Here is a 9,220-nt window from a genome sequence, read left to right as displayed (position 1 = left end):
TGTTCAGGGGCAGAACGATAGATTTTTAATTTGTCAGCTCAGGGATTTGATCTTGCAACCTCTCAGGTTGCTGGCCCAACGCTCTAACCACTAGCATACCTGCAGCTGTATACTAAACCTGTTCTCCATTGTCTTTTTGTGTCGGACTGAACAGAGTCATTTACCTGTGATATTCATTAAATAATAGTACGGCCTCTTGTGCCTTATTGCAAGATCCATTTTCCAATATGAGTTGGATTAAGTTGCCCATTAGAAACATGCCTACCTAGACCCCACTCTTCTCAGTGAAGACAGAGAAAGAGAGGTTTGAGGACACATGCCCTGATTCTTGATGGGTCTAACAAGTTACACATGTGCTATACCAAACACCTTTGGTGGTGATTAAACAGATCCACTGATCTCTTGTTTAGCTTAATAGTTATACCATTCACCAGAGGCAGATGTCTCATATCATATGTACACAAAAGCATGTAGGCCTACGCCACTGCATATGCATAGAAGGAACCCAACTATTTCCCGTTGTGTGAAATGGATGCAAATTTTCATACAAGAAAGGCTTTAAACATAATCTTAGTAAGAAAAACCTCAGTAAGAAACATGTGATATGAAGAAGTGACAGCAGCACAAAAAAATGACACCACATCAGACCAGGTAGAACATACTCATCTAATTTCTTTATCGATGGACTTTGCATTACAAGGACAACTTCCCAGATTCAACCTGACTATTATATATTACTGTAAAATTACTACTCTACACTGCTTCACTGTGTTTGCATGTCATTGTCCTCTAAATGTATCTCCTCCTGTTAAATCTCTGTTAAATTGAGTGGTCTCCTCCTGCAGTTTTGTATTACGGCCACTAGGTGGTGTACGTGCTCTACTTCTTTACGAAGAAGTCATTGCACATCACTGTGAGGCAGGACACGAGGGTGACATACTCCTTGAAGTCAACAGTGTTGTCTTTGTTAGAGTCCAGGTCCTTGAAGATTCTGTCCACTGCTGACTTGTCACTGGCTTTCTGAAAACAGACAGAATGCAGAAGAAAGAAGGGGGAGCTTAACAAGAAAACTGTCTTGATTGCTCTATCTGTTTATTTTGATCATGGAAACACATTGCTGTGTTTCTGGCCAAAGGTGATATACATCTTAGTGAATTTAAATATTTTGGGATGCCATTTCTGGAGTTAGCAAGCATTGTTTATTGTATTCAAAAATGGACCCAATCTTTCCGGCATTCCAATTTTGCCCGACCCAACGGATCAGTGACCCAGCCTCTAGAGCAAGGGGTGTCAAACTCACTTCCTGGAGGGCCCTCACCTGGATCTCTCAGTCTTAATTTAAGGAAATAACTAAAATCTGCAGACACATGGCCCTCCAGGAATTCAGTTTGACACCTCTGCTGTAGTGCAACAAAAAAAATCTGATCCCAGATCATTAGGAATTGTATGCTCAGTCTCACTCACCCCCAGCATCTCCCCTAGTTCAGCCTGGAGCAGCTCTTTCAGCTCGGCCTTGCTGAGGGTCAACTTGTCCCCCTCCTTCCCAGAGTACTTGTGGAAGGAGGCGATGAGGAGAGACATGGCCTGCTGGATCCCAGACATGGTGACTATAGTTGAAGGGGAAAAGAGAGAGGGACACAGAACCTAGTGAAGCACTAAATAAAAAATATTTCTGGACATTACTGTTCTTGCTCACTATAGGTAAGAATATTATTATTTCACTCTCAAAGTATGAAAACTCAATTCGGTGGGGCATTAAACCATTTCAATAAATTCACTAAAAGCATATGGTTGTTGCATTGCATGATACTGTAGCTTCGTCATCATAGCTTTTGTCTCTTGTGTGTTTCTCTGTATTTTCCAATTAAAGGAATCAAAATAAAACCTGGTTTCCTCTGAGCCATTGGTAGCACCCTATTCCCTGAATAGTTCACTACTTTTAACCAGAGCCCTACATAGTGAACAGGGTGCCATTTGGGAGGCAACCATGGTCTCTACCACAGGTTCTATTGTGAAAAACACAAGCACTGTTATGGCAACGCCATGCTCTCCTGGTAATTAACATGGCTCCAGATGAGGAAACATGTAAAGGTCTGGGCAAATCCCATCTGTGGATTACTCTTCTACTGAATAACACCCCACCATATTTTTCCATATGCTGTGTGTTTACCCCAAGTGTCACTTCTTTAATCTTCTTGTCTTCCTGTGTGTGTGTGTGTGTGTGTGTGTGTGTGTGTGTGTGTGTGTGTGTGTGTGTGTGTGTGTGTGTGTGTGTGTGTGTGTGTGTGTGTGTGTGTGTGTGTGTGTGTGTGTGTGTGTGTGTGTGTGTGTGTGTGTGTGTGTGTGCTCTTGAGGATGTGGCTGAGGGAGCGAAGGGTAGAGCCAAGGGAATGTTAGCCAGATGAGACAGAGCGAAGGAAATAATGAAAGAAGGGAGAGTAAGGAAAAGGGAATGAGAACAGGAGAACCACAAACTGCTGCGATATTACAACTACTGACTAGTACACACAGCGATAAGTTAAACCCAACCTGTCCTCCACAATGCAAAACACATTGGTACAGAATGACTGGTTTGCAAGCCTCTGTTACAGAATCAATTCCTCATAATAAAATCAACCACATTTGGAACCAAAGAAGGACATTTTGTTTAAAAGTGCAAAACTCTGAAACAGAAGTCAAGTGAGCGAAGGGTTAAATCCAAAAACCAAGAGAAAAATGTAAGTGCACAAAACAAAACATACTAAACAGGGATTACATTTAAAACCACTACAGTAACATTGAAGTTTAAACATTAGGGAGCACAATTAAGAAAACCAAGATTAAAGTTACTACTCACCGAGATGTAGGAAGAATTGTAGGGAATGAGAAAGCAAAGGAAGAAGTGAGTGTGAGAGAGTGGTGAAGGTTGGGATGTAAGATATGTTTTATGCATCGCCACACCCTCCATCCCTCCCTCTTTTGTTCCATACATTCTCTCCCCTCTCTCTCTTTCTCTTTCTCTGGTACATTAACTATTTTACTCTTCAACTATTCTCCTCATTCATTTATCATATCCAACCATTCATTCCCCTTGACTTTAGATGCAATACAATACATTTAGAATTCACTGCCCTTTCACAGTACAGGTGAAACAATGCATTTAGATGATGCTTACTTTGAGCTTATGACCAGTATTCTTTAGTTGTATTGTACGTTTACAGAGAATGGATTTGCTTAAGAAATCATTTGATTGCAAAGTATTAAAGCCCATAATGTATTACTGGCTTGCAAATAGGCCTACTGTTTTAACTTGTTTATAATGAATTAGCTGATGCTAACATTGAATCTGCCAACTCATATGTCTTAATGCACTGGATTACGTACACCACGTTATTGATACTGTGCACTGGTGGTTTAGTTCACATACAGTGTAACGACCTACAGACTTGCATTACATTGTACTTATGGATAGGATGAACACACTCGTAAATATACTGTTGTTTACATGTAATATGAGTGTCATTCAAAAAGTAAAGGTAGCACATTGCAAAGTAGACTTTATGAGAAAACATTTCACTCATTTAAGTGTAGTATTCCAGCAGATCTTGAATTTAAGTTCACCACAGGTCTCCGTCCCAAATGGCACCCTATTCCCTACATAGGATATGTGTTTGACAGAGGGAAATGAACATGGCTTCACACCCCTGCTTGTTTGTGTGAGTCATGCAGTATCATTTATATAATTAACAACATGTCCCAAAAGCCTGCGATTTCCTTGGTCATGATTAACTTCAGTCACAAGTTAGATTCTTAGATGCACTTATAGGATTTGGCCAACATCTTTTACAAAGCTTTTAACTGGGAGGCATGGGCTGTATTGACTGGAGGATAATAGTCTCTGTATCAATAATGTAATTGATTGTGATTTGTATCAAATGTAAGGGCATAACATAAACCCTGTAAAGCATAGAATGGTTTAGTGCCATTTCCATCACATTTGTGTGTGTGTGTGTGTGTGTGTGTGTGTGTGTGTGTGTGTGTGTGTGTGTGTGTGTGTGTGTGTGTGTGTGTGTGTGTGTGTGTGTGTGTGCCTTATTATAATTATGTGATGAGGTAAACTGTAATAAACCTATACTACTGTATTTACAGAGCAGAAAATAGTATTTACTTGCCAACACATATTACATAATTTCTGGATTGTAGCACTTTGTGCAACCTTTCGTTTATCTCTGCTGTTAATTACACAAAGAAATGCCACACACACACATACACACAGTTAGTCCTAGGCAGTGTCCCTGTCCCGTGCTCTTTCTTTGTTGCTTTGAGCAATTTATCCTCAACTTCATCTTGTGATACTCTTCTTAAGCTTGCAAGAAGAATAGACACCCTGACCCAAACACTATAAAAGATTCTAACAGATTATTGAGTTCAGCATTTCGGTCTTCATCAGGCTCTTTTACTGTAAATCTTGACTTGGAGACAGAGAAAGATGGTGCATGCTTTGCGTACCTGTCACGCCCTGACCTTAGAGATCCTTTTTATGTCTCTATTTTGGTTTGGTCAGGGTGCGAGTTGGGGTGGGCATTCTATGTTTTGTGTTCTATATTTTCTATTTCTGTGTGTTTGGCCGGGTGTGGTTCTCAATCAGAGGCAGCTGTCTATCGTTGTCTCTGATTGAGAACCATACTTAGGTAGCCTTTTCCCACCTGTGTTTTGTGGGTAGTTGTTTTCTGTTTTGTGTCTGCACCAGACAGAACTGTTTTGGTTTCGTTCATTCTCTTTGTTGTTTTTGTTATTCAGTGTTCAGTTTTATGAATAAATCATGAACACCACACTGTGCTTTGGTCCACTTCTTCATGCAACAATGTCCGTTACAGTACCACTCCCATAACTCCCTGCCTTTATACCTAAAAATCTGTATCTAGATTACTGTGTGAGGGGCTGGTTCTCCTTAAAATTAGTTCTGAATGTGTGTGTCTGTGACTCAGTCAGGAAGCTTAATGTGCATGTATACTAGTTCCAGTCAAGCTCTGCAAATGGAGTTCCTCCTGACTCACTGCATAAACCTGGGAGTGTTATGGTAGTGAGTGGGTCCACTCTTCCTCCACAGCGAATGAATTCCACATTTCTGAGGTTGGGATTGTGACTCACTGACGTGGCCATGAGCAGATGAGTCAGACAGGAGCCTGACTGAACATAATGATAAACATCTCGGGACCAGGGCCTTCTCCATAGCAACCAATGCAGTCTTGGTGGTTGTGTGTGTGTGAGTGTGTGTGGTCTATGGTCTATCTGACACTTTTTTTCAATTTTCGCCTAAAATGTCACACCCAAATCTAACTGCCTGTAACTCAGGACCTGAAGCAAGGATATGCATATTCTTGATACCATTTGAAAGGAAACACTTTGAAATTTGTGGAAATGTGAAGTTAATGTAGGAGAATATAACACATTAGATCTGGTAAAAGATAATACAAAGAAAAAAACATGTTTTTTCCCCCCCTATTTTTTTTCATGATCTTTCAAATGCAAGAGAAAAGGCAACATGTAATATTCCAGGTTTGGCACAATTTAAACTTTGGCCACTAGCTGGCAGCAGTGTATGTGCAACGTTTTAGACTGATTCAATGAACCATTGCACACTGCCCAAATGTGCCTAATATGTTTATTAATACATTTAAGTTCAAAACTGTTTTCATGTAGGTATAAAGGGTCGGGAGACAGGCGCAGGAATGCGTAATAGGGTTTTTTATTGACCCAAATTACAGTGTACCATGTAAAGGCACGGGAACGAAGACCAAACAAACACGTATACAAAACACAGGGTTGAAACCCAAACAAAAAGAGCGAAGAGTACCTCGAATAAATAACACGGGATGAGACCCGAAAACACAAGCGCACAATGATACACCACGGGACGAGACCCGTAATCATCTGCGCAATACAAGCTGCACGAAAGCCAAAACAACCCAGCACAGGTACTCACACGACCAACGGACATTGGAACAATAATCGACAGCCCAATGGAAACCAAAGGGCACATTTAAACAGTTACAATCAGTGGGAATGGGGACCAGGTGTGCGCAATTACACAGTTCCAGAGGGATCCGTGACAACTGTGCACTCTCCTCAAACAATAGCATGGTATTATTTCACTGTAATAGCTACTGTAAATTGGACAGTGCAGTTAGATTAACAAGACTGTACGTTTTCTGCCCATAAAAACATTTCTATGTCCTGGGAAATGTTCTTGTTACTTACAACCTCATGCTAATCACATTAGCTTATGATAGCTCAACCACCCCGCGGGTGGGGGACCGTTCCTGTAGAGGTATCAAGTATACATGCGTTATGTGTACTTGCTTGAGTTTCTGCATTTGTCTGTATGTGTATATGTTTGAGTTTTGTGTTTGGCCTGGTCCTTGCTCGCCTTATCCATTTGTTAGAAGCGCCACGTTGTTGTTGAGCTGAATGACCACATTCCTTTATTCCTGTCTGGTCATTGGAATTCGTCCTTAATTCAACCTTAATTCAACATGTCTTCACGTTAGCATTAGCTTTCAGTACAATAGGATCACATGGAAGGATCAGAATTTCAACTATGTTAAGTATCTATAAGATAACCATTGAATATCCCCTTGGCCTTAGGATGAATGCTATATCTCATCATGGTGACACAAATATATTATCATTGTCTGTGAAGATGATTGTGTTCTCATATGATGCGTTGGTAATATATATGCATGTGGATGTGTGCCTGCTTTTTATTTAACTATTGCTCCTATGTGTGTACACTGGGTAATGAAGGCCTGGGTGGTGTGTGTGTGTGTGTGTGTGTGTGTGTGTGTGTGTGTGTGTGTGTGTGTGTGTGTGTGTGTGTGTGTGTGTGTGTGTGTGTGTGTGTGTGTGTGTGTGTGTGTGTGTGTGTGTGTGTGTGTGTGTGTGTGTGTGCGCTCCCCTGTGGAACTCCTCTCAGTTTTTTTCTTCCTTTTCTACTGGCCTTTGACCCCAGTTTCACATACACAAACAACTATACCCACCTCTGCTTACATTAACCTCCACTGTGTGCGCTTGAAAAATATATTTTCTCTCCTTCAAAGATAATAATGCTTAAATTGAGAGAGTTGGGGAGTGTGCTGACAACAGTATGGCTTCCTACACTGTCCCCATGCTGGGCCCGAACTAGTGGTCAGAACTAGTGGTCCTCTGCTCGCAAACACACGTGACCATCCTCCTTGACAACGTACCAACCAATTGAGGTGTGAAAAAAGGATCCAATTCCATAGCTCCATTGGCGACATTTCCAGCTAGCTGTGAAGTGACCTTATGGCATGTTCTTATCTCTGTTTCATGAACTCAGCATAAAAAGAAACAGCCCTTTTTCACGACCCTGTCTTTCAAAGATAATTTGTAAAAATCCAAATAACTTCACAGATCTTCATTGTAAAGGGTTTTAACACTGTTTCCCATGCTTGTTCAATGAACCATAAACTATTAATGAACATGCACCTGTGGAACGGTCGTTAAGACCCTAACAGCTTACAGACGGTAGGCAATTAAGGTCACAGTTATGAAAACGTAGGACACTAAAGAGGCCTTTCTACTGACTCTGAAAAACACCAAAAGAAAGATGCCCAGGGTCCCTGCTCATCTGCGTGAACGTGCCTTAGGTGTGCTGCAAGGAGGCATGAGGACTGCAGATGTGACCAGGGCAATAAATTGCAACGTCCGTACTGTGAGACGCCTAAGACTACATTACAGGGAGACAGGACAGACAGCTGATCGTTCTCGTCGTGGCAGACCATGTATAACAACACCTGCACAGGATCGGTACATCCGAACATCACACCTGCGGGACAGGTACAGGATGGCAACAACAACTGCCCGAGTTACACCAGGAATGCACAATCCCTCCATCAGTGCTCAGACTGTCCGCAATAGGCTGAGAGAGGCTGGACTGAGGGCTTGTAGACCGGTTGTAAGGCAGGTCCTCACCAGACATCACCGGCAACAACGTCGCCTATGGTCACAAACCCACAGTCGCTGGACCAGACAGGACTGGCAAAAAGTGTTCTTCACTGACGAGTCCCGGTTTTGTCTCGGCAGGGGTGATGGTCGGATTCGCGTTTATCGTCGAAGGAATGAGCGTTACACCGAGGCTTGTACTCTGGAGCGGGACCGATTTGGAGGTGGAGGGTCCATCATGGTCTGGGGCGGTGTGCCACAGCATAATCGGACTGAGCTTGTTGTCATTGCAGGCAATCTCAACGCTGTGCGTTACAGGGAAGACATCCTCCTCCATCATGTGGCACCTTCCTGCAGGCTCATCCTGACATGACCCTCCAGCATGACAATGCCACCAGCCATACTGTTTGTTCTGTGCGTGATTTCCTGCAAGACAGAAATGTCAGTGTTCTTCCATGGCCAGCATAGAGCCTGGATCTCAATCCCATTGAGCACGTCTGGGACCTTTTGGATCGGAGGGTGAGGGCTAGGGCCATTCCCCCCAGAAATGTCCGGGAACTTGCAGGTGCCTTGGTGGAAGAGTGGGGTAACATCTCACAGCAAGAACTGGCAAATCTGATGCAGTCCATGAGGAGGAGATGCACTGCAGTACTTAATGCAGCTGGTGGCCACACCAGATACTGACTGTTACTTTTGATTTTGACCCCCCTTTTGTTCAGGGACACATTATTTCATTTATGTTAGTTACATGTCTGTGGAACTTGTTCAGTTTATGTCTCAGTTGTTGAATCTTGTTATGTTCATACAAATATTTACACATGTTAAGTTTGCTGAAAATACACGCAGTTGACAGTGTGAGGACGTTTCTTTTTTTGCTTTGTTTATGTGAGGGTTGACACAATAAGTAGATCTGGGTTGTATTCAGTAGGACAACAATGTATCAAAGGTTTTGCAACAGAAAACAGAAACTAGGGTTAGTCATTGGACACCAGTTTTGGTAGCACCTCCATGTTTCTTCCGTTTGGTGCCTAATGAATATGACCATGAGATGCCATAGCATAGCTTGACTTGTTGACCATTTTTTGCCAAGCTCAGAGTTCAACAGTAGAATATTTGTACTCTCCTGATATCTAGTGGTCAACGATGGAACTGTGGACTAATCACAGTGATTCCAGAATGCAGAAGACAAGAGGAACTTGGTCCAGAGCAAGCCAAACCTTGTACTTGTTTTTAAATAATTAGATGGACATACTTTGAGACAGGCATTGTAAATGGA

General features: G+C 42.2%; 1 pseudogene; it reads right to left on the bottom strand.

Moving 5' to 3' along the window:
• Window positions 1–652: 652 nt before the first annotated feature.
• LOC129820358 (ictacalcin-like) lies at window positions 653–2,947 on the bottom strand (annotated as a pseudogene).
• Window positions 2,948–9,220: the final 6,273 nt, after the last annotated feature.

The sequence above is a fragment of the Salvelinus fontinalis genome, chromosome 22 (assembly GCF_029448725.1).
Source record: "Salvelinus fontinalis isolate EN_2023a chromosome 22, ASM2944872v1, whole genome shotgun sequence".
Lineage (NCBI taxonomy): Eukaryota > Metazoa > Chordata > Actinopteri > Salmoniformes > Salmonidae > Salvelinus > Salvelinus fontinalis.
The sequence above is the reverse complement of the archived record's forward strand: the minus strand, read 5'-3'. Positions and strand labels throughout refer to the sequence as shown.